Raw genomic sequence first — 12,840 nt, 5'->3', positions numbered from 1 at the left:
GGGCATAATAGAGGTCACAGGGGGCCACAGTGGACCCTGCAACTTCTATTATGCCCCAGAGTTGTCCATCCAACTATTATGCCCCACAGTTGCCCACCCAACTCCATTGTGCCCCATAGTGGCCCACCCATGAATTATTATTATACTCTGGGGTCTTTCCAGACCCTGGAGTATAATAATCAGAGACCCAGGGGAGGTAAGGGAACATAATAAACACTGTTACTTACCTCTCCAGGAACCAATTTTACTCCTAGCACAGGCTTCAGGCCTTTATAGTAATGTCCCAGATGTCACGTGGTCTGGGACATTACCATACAGGCCTGAAGCCTGCTAGGAGTAACACTGGATTGAGGCAAGGTGAGTAACAGTGTTTATTATGTTCCTTCACCTTCCCTGGGGCTCCGATTATTATACTCGGAGGTCGTTGCTGCCACCCTCCTCTTCACCCAGCAGTCAGACATCTGCGTCTCAGTGCAGAAGGTGTTATGACACCACCTGCACTAAGATGCAGAGGTCTAAACCAGCCCAGGACAAGGCCGCTCAGTTTGGAGTCAATTATCTTATTGACAATTGAGTCCTATACCATCTCATAATAGTTTTATAAGAATGCTTCTGGATGTAAATGCATCTAGAATACCCATGTGAAGTTTTATGAATATTTATCAACTCATCGTTTGAAAATGTTCTCTTTAGGTCTTCCTCCCATAAGCTAATGAAACAAAGAGAACCCTTACTTTTTAATGGTAACAAATAGTATAGAGAGTGCTCTAGGTTCCAAATGTTTGGTTCCATTTTCAAGAACCATCTTTCTAGGGGTTATGCAATGCCAGGCTATGTTTTAGGATGGAATACCTTTATTGTGTGCAAACTGGATGGCTTGTAATACCTAAGTTGAGTTAAAATTAACCTTCCTCTCCAAGACTAAACCTGTCTATGCAGCGTTTATCAATTTGGGTAGTCATACACTGCTGTGTTTAACCTAAAATGTTTGTCTAATCCTTACATCCACATTCAATATGGAAATTGGGTGATAACTCAATACAGTTCTGTTCTTTGAATAAAATAGTAATAGTAGCCTCTAGAGTTTGTGGGTGAAGTGATCATTGAGACACCATACAGTCATATGGTGTAAAATGGTGGGTAACATTTTCTTATAATAACTACTTGTAAACCATCAGGGCTGAGGCTTTATCTCAGTGTTATGTGATTTCATGCCATATAAGTATTGCCATTTTTTTAATGTGTGTATTACAAGCATATAGTGAAATATATAACCTTTTTCTAATCTGTATTTATGTTCTGAATGTAGATTTTTTAATTCTATTTTCTGCATATGATTATGTTGGTTGCCATCTTGTCTGATCTTCTCCTCTGCTCTTTTAATAGTATTTAATGATATGCTTTACACCATAATCATGGCCATAGGCAGCAACAGTATTCTGGAGCCGACTCATTAAGGTCTATGGGAGTTTTTATGCATACCCTGTGCAGGGAGGAGTAGATGTTGAGACATCTATTGTCAGTAATGAATGCAATGATGGGTCACAATGGGTATTATCTGTGTGAACTTCTACTCTGATACTGTCAGCTTTGTTTGAGATATAAATGTGGTCACTGCTGAAATAAAAATCCCTACAGAATTTGCAACTGTAAGGCTGCTATCAGGATTTAGTGGACAAATTAAAAATACCACCATTTTGTACTTTTTTAGAATATAGATATTGGCATGGAAAATGAAAAATAAAATCAAAGGAATTTTAAAAATAATCATAAGATCTTATAAAAACTTTGATTGTATTTCTGAAACTCCTGTGCCATGTTTTTGATTGTGTGTGCCCTCTCTTCTCCAGAATCAATGCCTGAGATGTACATTGAGTCTATCCTTTTTTGATCAAATGAGACATTGACCTATTTCCTTTGTTACCATAGGCATAATATCAGAATATGTTATAGTGATTGTTTGGCTTGCTGGAGATTTAAGTGGTCCTGTACTCCTTTAGTTATGGACCTTTTATATACCATCTCTTGTTGAAGATACAACCCAGTAGAGAGTTGAAAACCACTGTCTTATCCTTTTTAACTCTAGCTCCCACTGAGATCAGTGCCCCCTTATATAGGCTTTATGTGCCTCCCAAGTAAATGTGGGATGAATCTGTGATGGGATTTTCAACAAAAAAGTGATTTAGATTTTACCCTCAGGCCCTCCACTATTTTCTCTTTATATAGCAAGGTCTTATCTAATGTCCACAACCAAGTTCTACACAGAAGGTTTTGGAATTGAGCCCATAGAGAAATCATTGCATTTAATTGCCAAATCAGTATTTTTGTCCCAAAAGGAACAGATTCCCAGAAATACAGATTTGGGACAGAAATACTGATTTGGCAATTAAATCCACATTATGATTAAAAGACTTTATAACTGAGTCGTTCATGATGTTAAGGATGCTGCCCTCTATAGGGTGGTGTACAGAGTGCACTCTGTTCTCCTAATTCCATCCAGGAGAATAGATTTGCATATTTTTTACCCATAATCCCTAGCGGAGCAGGAATGACTTGTAAGTCTCCATACTGCCTATGTAGGCACACACTCTCCCTGATGTGGACGAGTGTCCCCAAACCCTGTTCCTAGGCTAGTCATTTCTCCATAGATACAAGACCGATTACAGTGGTGGAAGGGGGAGGGACTGTTCACTTCACACAGTGAATGAAGATGGGATGGGTTGATTCTCCTCACAGGCTACACACACGCTACACACACGCTACACACACGCTACACACACGCTACACACACGCTACACACACGCTACACACACGCTACACACACGCTACACACACGCGACACACACACACACCTGAAAACTGCTCTGTGCAAAGGACTAAAGATTTTGCACATCTCATAGCTAACAATGTGAGAAAAGTTTTCTTATATATACTTCTAGGCTAGAAAGCTACAATGTCCCTTAGTAAAGATATATCTAAAACATAACTTTTAATAATGAAAAAGACTATACCATAACAAACTACACCCCAAAAAGGGAGTGCATATGCCAGATATAAGGCAAATATCTCTAATATTGCTGCCCTAATCCTGAATGGGAAGGTAAAAAAAAAAGAAACAGGAAAGAACTGCTCACTTGTGATATCTCAAAGTTAAGTAAATTAAGAGGAATGTACCAAAAGTTGCAGCCACAAAGAGTTAAAATCCTAATTTTCAACCACCCATGGATAAATTCAAAGTTTAGTGTTAAAGTGAAAAAAATGAGCATCTATCAAAATAATGAATACAAAAGTGAAAACAAAAGGGTCCGCAGATAAAATATGACGTGGAACCAATACCTCAACTTTTCAATATATTATTCAAGTCCCATTCTCTAAATATTAGATGTAAGGGTAGGGCAGATATATAGTCTGATAAGACAGAGTAGTTTGCAGGCTGTGACCCACACCTGGGTGCTCTTAAAAGAGTGAAACTGTCTTGCAAAAGTCTATTTGAATTACTCAATCAAAAAAATATGGCCAATGAATAGGAATGTGATGCTGAGGCTTTTAAAATAAAAGCAGAGCCTACGCGTTTCCCCATAATCTAGTTCACCAGGGAACAATATCTATGGGAGTAACATCCAAGAAGTTCCATCTTGATGATGACTCAAGATGGCAATTGCACGGGATGTCTGAAGTAAACAGCCATATATAGGCCTATGGACACTCCCATCATGTGATTGCTGCATACACACAGCATCTTACAGAGAAAACCCAAAGAAGATTGCGCCCCCAGGTCACGTGAATACCACACAGGACAACGGGCAGAGAGAAGGGAGATATCCCAAGGTAGTCATGGGAAGCTAAATCATGTACCCTAAACAATGACATGTAAACCGGATGTTATGTTTAATGCCAACTTGGGATGCATCAAATGTATAGAAAACAGAGTAAACCAACAATAAAAGGGGATCAAGGTGGGGTAACGCTATAAATAAAAAAACATATAAATGCTGCTGAAAAATAACAAAAGATTGCAAAGTATATGCAAAATAACAGCACATGACACAGCAGATAACGCAAAATACATATTGCTTACCCACCACCATTAATGACCCAAAAGGGATAAGGTGCTTTGCATATGGCTGCAAAAAATGAATATATAAGAATATCTTCAGCAGTTCAAGTTTGAACAATTCCCTATGTCAGGTGAAAGCCAATGGCTGGTCAGGTAATGGAGGGGGTGTAGATCTCACCCAGACTACTAAGGTGGGTGAGATGAGAAAACTCCAGAAGGAATGTTTGTTCTCAGCAGACAACTTTCGTCTGCTGAGCATTTTGATAAATGCTTAGTATTGGGCTGCATTTTTAGGAATGACAGGTAGGATTGGTAGTGGGACCTGTCATTCCACCCCCCTCCAGTCCATACTTTGGGGATGTTCCGGCAGTGACTCAGCTGCAGAGAATCTGCTCATCAAGGGTGCTTAAGAAGCCAGCTCCTGCAGCAGACTTTGGGTAGAGTTTGGCTGAAGAGCCAACAGAGAGGTCATATTTTTGGAGCTGTGTCTTGAATTATTCTACTGGCTTTTGGATTTCTGTTATTCTAGGTGAGGTAACCTATTCTTTGTTTAGTTAGAGCCTAGCCGGGCAGGTATTTATTTTTGTATTGTTTCATTTTGTTGCTGCACTATCTTTTTGAGTGAAAATAAACTCTACCTTTGTTTTGGACTAAAGAACCTGGACTTGTGTGTCTATGCCACCCCACCTAGCAACTCCAGACCCTGACACAGGAAAGAAAAAATGAAAATGCAGACATATCTCATCTATCTGAAAACTAATCTCTATAAAAAGCAACCCTATGTAAGATTTTTATTTAGCCCCAATGGCAAAAAATGACAGGTAAAACCAGATGTTATGTTTGGTGCTAATTTGGGATGTATCATATACATTGAAAACACAGTAAACCAAACGGCACGTGACACAACAGATACCCTTTAAGCAAGTAGATAACTTTACTCCTCTTTTGTGCAATGTGGAAGCCCCGAACACCGAACGATGTCATGCCATGTGTTTTGGAAGGATTAGCGAGAAGTATGCATATGTATAGGTTTAAGTGTCTTGGTATGTGAGTAGATGACTTAAGTGAGCTCTTTAAGGAAAGAGTCATAAGGTGCTGATAAATATAACAGGTGTTTCCTCAAAATAATAACTGAATGTACCTTGTTGATAAAGCTGGAAATTGGGTGTACCTGGCAAGGAATTAGGAAGAAGCTTAAGTGCTTGATATTTTTAAAAGAGGGGGGCGGGGAGGTAATAGTGTGCTACGTTGAGGAATAACAGAACCTAGGAGACTTTCCTATTCACCATTGACATTTCTTGGGTATGATCTTGGCAGCTAGATCTTTTGGCTTTAGGTCTGCAGTCTTTCCCAGCTTTGAACCACTACTCTAACCATGACAAATTTTATGGCCACAAAATTACGGGCGCAAAATTATGCACCGTATACGATCGTAACTCCCATTGAAATCAATGGGATCTTTTTGAGCGTGCAAACTGCTGACACGTGTATACATGACACATTGCGCGCCACTTTACACCGTGTGAACTCCCCCTTAAAGTGAAAACTGAAAAATGCTTAAAACTGAAAACTGCCAAACTATAGTTTTTTCAGTTTCGTCTCCCATAAAAATTTGGATAACAAACAGAACAACAGACATTCCCCCTATTGGTATAAATAAAAAGTACATATTACTCAGCAAGAAAAATAAATAAAAACACATTATGCATCCTATACACAGAAATATATTTAAAAAAAGTTAGATGTGTCAGGGGTAAAACGTTAAAAAAAACTATACAGATCTGGTATACATTGACAAATAGAATACAGGAATTTTGTCATTTTGGCTGAACAGTGAATGCCATAAAAACAAAGCCCATAAGAGTTACACAAATACAGTTTTTCTCCAATTCTACTCCATGATTTTTTTTCTCCAGCTTTTTTCCCCAGTACATTGTATGGAATATTAAATGATACAAAATACTCACTCCTATTTATATAAGGTGTCCTCAACTTCTGACATTTTTAAATTTTGGATTTTCATTTTTGCCCCCCCCCCCTCCCCCCTCCACAAACTTTATAACTTTTTTTATTTTTCTGTTCACCGATCCATATGAGAGCTTAATGTTTGCGGGTAAAATTGTTCTTCAGAATGGAACCACTACTTACCTCTTTAACCTCCCTCCTGTTGTGTTGAGGTGTGTTGAGCCTTTAACCAGCAGAGTTTGTGGCCCTTTGAATGAGTTGAGCCTTTAACCAGCAAAGTTTTGTTGGCCCTTTAGGTGAGTTGAGCCTTGCATCAGCAGTGTTTTTGGCCCTTGAGGCGAGTTGAGCTTTTAAGCAGCAGAGTTTTTGGACCTTTCAGTGAGTTGAGCCTTTAATCAGCAGAGATTTGTTGGCCCTTTGGGTGAGTTGAGCCTTTAACCAGCAGAGATTTGTTGGCCCTTTGGGTGACTTGAGCCTTGCACCAGCAGTGTTTTTGGCCCTTTGGGTGAGTTGAGACTTTTTTTTCAACTGTGATGGTGGAGGAGGAGGAGCAGGAGGAGGAACTGGAGTGCTGGAGCACACACATGGAACTTCATGTTGGGGTGCTTGACACTGGTGGACATGCAAATGATGAGTCAATCCAGTGGCAGTTCATTTTGATCAGCATCAGCCGGTCAGCACTGTCAGACTTGCACTTATCGGTGATGATGCCACTGGCTGCGCTGAAGACCCTTTTCGATAGAACTCTGGTGGCAGGGCAAGGTCAAGGTGTAAAGCGCAAGTACCAGCCACAAGTCCAACTTTGACACCCAATAAGTGTAGGGCGCAGAGGGATCAGAGAGGACAGGGCTGTGGTCGGCTGTGGGTGTCATTAACGTGTCCCAGACCTTGGAGAGTGTACCCCTGCTGGGTGTGGACCAGATGGCAGTTGTTAGCCTCTTGGAAGAACTGTCCTCTCTGCCGCCAACGAGAGTTAATGGAAACATTTCCGTAATATTTTGCACAAGTTGCTTGCGGCAATCATGAATGCAATTGGCCCTCCCCTCTACCAGAATGAAAGACGATATATTATTTTTATATGAAAAAAGACAAAGTCAAGCAACAGATGGTCCATGTGAAAATTAAAACTTAGCTTTTAATAACATTACTAAAAATCCATGAGGGTGGCACCAGATACAGAAATACAAAATGTATGGATGAAAAGATTTACAGAGACTTACGGGGATGGCACACCAGGAAAAGTAGTGACGGCTAGAGACGGCATAGTGAGGTGCCGCAGCTGCCATCAGGTCACGGAAGGCCTGAGTCTCCACAAGCCTGAACAGGGCCAGCAGTTTGAAGATGTGCCTGTGTAAGGCTTTGGCATGTAGGTGAGTTGCGCTATATTTTTTCCTGTGCTCAAACGCCTGGGGCATTGGTGGGTTGCTGGGAAGAGGCACATGATGGTGTAGGAGAAGGACCGGAAGCAGGAAAAGGAGAGGATGAGGGTGAAGTCTCCAAAGTGACAGAGGCAGATGTGGAGGTGACCTGGCTGGTGATCTGGACTGCAGCGACAGCACTGGACACAGTGGAAGAGGCAGTGGCGGCAACACTGGACGACGATTGTCCTGCATTTGCTCTCTCCCACTGAGCCCAGTACTTGCCTTCCAAATGACGGTGCATGCCTGAGGTGTTGAGGTTACTCTTTTCATAGCCCCTACTCAGTTTGGAGTTGCACAGTGTGCAAACCGCATTAAATTTGTCCTCCACGCATTCATTGAAAAATCTCCACACCATCGAGGAACGTGGCCTGGATGGAGGAGTTTTTCTAGAGTGGCTAGGACAGGGAACATCTTGGGCCTTGCTGGTCCTGGCCTGGGTTCTGTGAAGCAGCTGGCCTGTGCCTCTGGACATGCCTCTGCTTGTAGCCACCTTTTTTGGTGCTGCGCTTGCCTCCAGATCTACGCCTCCAGATAACCTGCAAATCCCCCACTGGGCTTTGAACCACAGAGCTACCCTGGTGTGAGCTGGACCCAACAGTTAACGTCACTGCTGGTCTACACCACCATCTGGGTGTTTCTCTGTTAACCTCACAGAGTTGGCCTCTGCAGCACAGAGCAGCCACTAGAGGAATAGAGACAACCTAAGACTGTGTGCCCTCAGTTGTTTCACTGAGCAAAACCCTACAGAAGCTACCTGCTAATGCCTATAAATCAGGTACACAGGCAGAGAACGGAACAATGGATAAATTAGGGAAGGGAGACCCACTTCCATAAACATAAAGGCACAACACACACACACTGCTGCAGGGACAAACAGGCAAGACACTAGTGCAGCTAAGACACCACTAGCTGCAGCCACATTAAAGATTTTGAAATGAGGCTAGGGCATTGGGCTGACAAACTTGCCTCCTTAAATGGAGGAAGGGTGGTCCCTATCAGCCAGCCCAGTTGCCTAAGCCGAGTGCTCATGGGCTGACACCACTATCAGTCAACAGACCGACCACGCCCACTGGCTGCAAGGGGATTAACCCCGGCTAAGCAGGATTGCCAGCAACAGGAAAAGGGTGACAGCCGGCAAGATGCTACAACAGAGGAACTGGCTGCAACCCAACCCCTTGGCCGCAGTTGCTGCCCTGTCCTAATTCCCTTAATGTTCTCTTATTGATGGCCTGATCCAATTTATTAAAAGTATGGTTCAAAAATTATCAAATTAACTATAATCTGCAGATACAGTATTATAAAAATTCTGGTATTGCAGAAATTTTAGAAAATAAATGTGCATAGTTTTATTTATATATTTTTTAAAACTGAGTTTATTTCTAGAAAATTTTTATAAAAATTAATCACTGTACCTTATTGTGCCATTTATACACTTTCCAAATATGTCTTTCTTGCTCAGCATCTACATTTTCAAGAAAATTGCACTTTTATTGATATGCAAATTAGGTGATACGTGCTTTGTGAAAAGCCTCCTTGGGTTTTGGTCTCCACTGTAGACTACCTCCCCTATCTGCTGTCCAACACTGCCCGTATATTAGTGGATTAACATATCTCTCACTGTGCTCATTTCCTGCATCACTCCTGTATGGCCGGTCCAATGTTCATCATGAGGAATCCTCAATAACTCAATACTGCACCTGCCAGGAGTAATACAGACAATAAGTGCACTGGGGAAGAGCTGTGAATCAATGAATACACGGCATCAGTTAGGGGAGGTAACCTATAGGGGAGACCAAAGTTCAATAAGGATAAAGAACTTTTATTTAATTTGTATATGAATAAAATTATTTTTTTTTTCTTAAAATGGAGCTGAGATTCTAAAAGACATATTTGAAAGTTATATAAACAGTGCTACAAGGAACAGAGATTACTTTTATTATGAATATCCTGCTGATAGGCCTCCTTTAATGCCTAACCCTTGTGTCTTCTTACAGCTTCAATATTATTAACAAGTTGAAGAATTAATTTCTTTATAATATTGTATAAGAATGTATTTTAGACAGGTTAATAAAGATAATGAAAGCATTTAAGATGCTCTAAGTAGCATTAATGTTATCTTGTATCCAAAGTACAATAAGCAGTTTAATGTGACTAAGCAGGCTACCTGTACAATGTAATACAGATAGGAACATTTAAGAAGTGTGCTTTTAGGATGGTGCAAAGATAAAATGTTTGCTTTGTATTTTGTAACGATAATTGTGTTTGGAATAAAAAGGAGTAAGATTTAAGACATTAGTTCAGTGGCCTCTTTCTGCTGCTACATGCTCTCTTTATAGTCCAGCATGCAGTATTAAGCCATTCAACACAGTTGTGAAAGTATCTTAACAAGGGCATTTACTATTCTTTCTTCTTGAAGCATAATTTATCAAAGTTACCCATTGAAACCTTCTCAGTCAGGTCTCTTTCAAATGCTAACATTTCCTACCCATAAGTCAAAACATTTGTCCTACAGCCATCAAATAAAGATAGGAGACTGATGGGGGCGATTGATTTGAAAGGTGTTTTGAATAGGGTATGTTGTCTACATCCTTTTAGTGATGCCACAATGACAGGCCTGATGACTTCTGATGATATATCACCAAGAGAAACAGAGGGGGATACATTTAACAAGTTCCATTGCCCTTTATCACATTTGTCTAATTACATGCAAATAAAGCAAACTAAATCTAGCTTTGGGCTGAAGGCTTTAAGACACTATCTGTACTAATTAAATTCTACAGATTCTGCAAGAAAAGAATCCAACAATGACCTGTTTCTGCTGTAAAACACTATCATTAAGTAACATTTTAATTGAAACATTTAAATACCATTGCCATTGATCATCCATGTGTTGTTTTAGAGAGAATAATTTTATCTCAATGGTAATGTTATAAATGATGGCAAAAGACTAAGATATCATGTCATTGCTCATACAATTATAACATATTATACTGACATATATAAATCTTAAACATTTGCTCTCTTCTCAATAATGCTATTCATATTGAATGTGGTGTATTGTATGAATGACTATCAATTTTATTTTTTGTTCTTTATGTAGCACAGTATACACTATACTAATGTGAAAATTACCATCTCCCAATCATATTCTAATTTTCAAAATCTAAACCCTTAAATACAGATTTACATTTAGTTAATTGTTATAAAGTGTATTTATATAGGCTTTATTCACATATGTGTTGATATTTTTGTTGCTCTGCTTCTGTATAGAAGCAAAACAATAAAAAAATAAAGTAAGGGTATTGCATGATGGCCACAAACAGCAAATGCATCCTATTGACAATAGTTAAGACCATCAGATGTTGAAAGTGTAGGAAGTAAAATTTTTAGGTGATGTGATATTGCACCGACAATATCAAAAAGAGTGGCACGTGGAGGCCACACACACTACTGAGCCTCATTTTGACAAGTTTTAAGGACATTACATCAAAGTAGGATCAGCCTGTAGTGCGCTTTTTCATTTTGATTTTGGGGGGGACTCCAAATCCAGACCTCCATTGGTTAATAAATTTGATTTCCATTGATGATTTTTTGTGTGATTTTGTTGTCATCATGTTCAACTTTGTACAGAACAAAGTATTTAATGAGAATATTTAGTTCATTCAGATCTAGGATGTGTTATTTGAGTGTTCCCTTTATTTGTTTTTTGAGCAGTGTATATAAAAGTAAAACATATACCTAGGAATTTCTGTATCTGAAACTCACAGTATACAAACTTCTAAAATTATTTTTCTCATATAGTAAATGTTGTACCAGGAGAAAAAAAAAATCAGAAGAGCTGAACCCCTAGTTTTTTTGAAGTTTAATTTCCCATAAAAATTTGGATCAAAACAATAGAGCTTAAACAAAATGGTATAAATAAAAAAAAAATCTTGCTCTGCAGAAAAAGACGCTGTATGCAGTCCTTTATATGGAAATATAAAAAAGTTATTGGTGTCAGAATAGAGTGACCTCAAGAATTTTTTATTTTTTTTTGCTAAGTTTTGGATTACTTGTAAGGGGTTAAAACGTAAAAAAAAAAAAATGAATTTGGTGTCCATGTAATAGTAACGATCCACAAAGTACAGGTAACGTCATTTTGACTGCTCAGTGAATGTCATAAAAATTAAGTCCATAAGAAAGTCTTTCAAATGCATTATTCTCTAATTCCACCCCATTCTGATTTTTTTTCCCAGTTTTCCAGCACATTGTATTGAGTATTTAATGGTACCATTATGAATTACAATTTGTCTCACAAACATTAAGCCCTTTTACAACTCTGAACAGAAAATAAAGAAGTTATAGCTTTTATAAGGTCGGGGGTATAGAATAAAAACCAAAAATTGAAAAATGATTAAAATGTTCAATTATGTTGATGTATTAAGCAAAAATTTTGTCATTTCACACCATTTAGTTTTATGCGTGGGCATAGATTTCAAAAGTAACATTTTGGCTGCCTGCAGCCTCTATTAAAAATATCAAAAATTACTACATACTGTACTCCATAATAAAGCTGCAAAATAACAAGGTAATAAACAGTGAAATTCACTGTATTGTTATTACAGAAAACTTAGGCTGAGTTCACGCAGAATCTGCATCAAAATCCGTCTCCAAAAACCACCTCACAATAGAGTCCTATGTAATCCGCTAGCGTTTTTTCCGCTAGTGGAAAAAAGAAATAACATGAGTTTTTGTAGTGGTTCTTGACGCAGTTTTTGCAAAAAAAACACATCAAAAACCCTTAGCAGTTTTTCAAGGTTCATAAACTATGCTGGAGGAAACAAAAAACTAAAAATGCTTCAAAAAATGCTACAAAAAACGCCTCATGTAAAAAACTGCTTCAACAAAAACATTTTCTAATTTTTGAAGTGGATTTTTTCCTCTCCAAAATCCTGACCAAAAAAGTCATTGTGAACCCAGCCCTTAAGAGGTTGTCCAGATGAAAAAAAGATTTTTATAATAGGCTGGGGGGTGGGAAGGAAGGGAGGAATAAAAAAAAAATCATACTCATCTGTCCCAGGTGCTCAGGTATCCTCCAAGCATGATCCGTTCCTTCTGCTCCAGTGTCTTTTTGAAGTGATGTACCGGATCCCTTCCGCTAAAGCCCTATTGACCTCAGTGGTCACATGTGGCAGGGACATCTGCCAGAAGACAACAATGGACTGGCACAAATGGTCTGCTTTAGGAGGCAACAGAGCACTGGAGAAATGGGAGTATGATTTTTTTTTAAACCCTTTCCCGACATCCTCCACACTAATATGGCAGATACTGGGTGTTTAACCATACCCGCCGGGTGTCTACTGTTTTATAGAGTAGACACCCGGTGCTAATGCCCCTGGTCAGTGCCTGCACCGATCG

This window comes from Leptodactylus fuscus, chromosome 4 (assembly GCF_031893055.1).
Source record: "Leptodactylus fuscus isolate aLepFus1 chromosome 4, aLepFus1.hap2, whole genome shotgun sequence".
Classification (NCBI taxonomy): domain Eukaryota; kingdom Metazoa; phylum Chordata; class Amphibia; order Anura; family Leptodactylidae; genus Leptodactylus; species Leptodactylus fuscus.
This window is presented reverse-complemented; position numbering follows the sequence as displayed.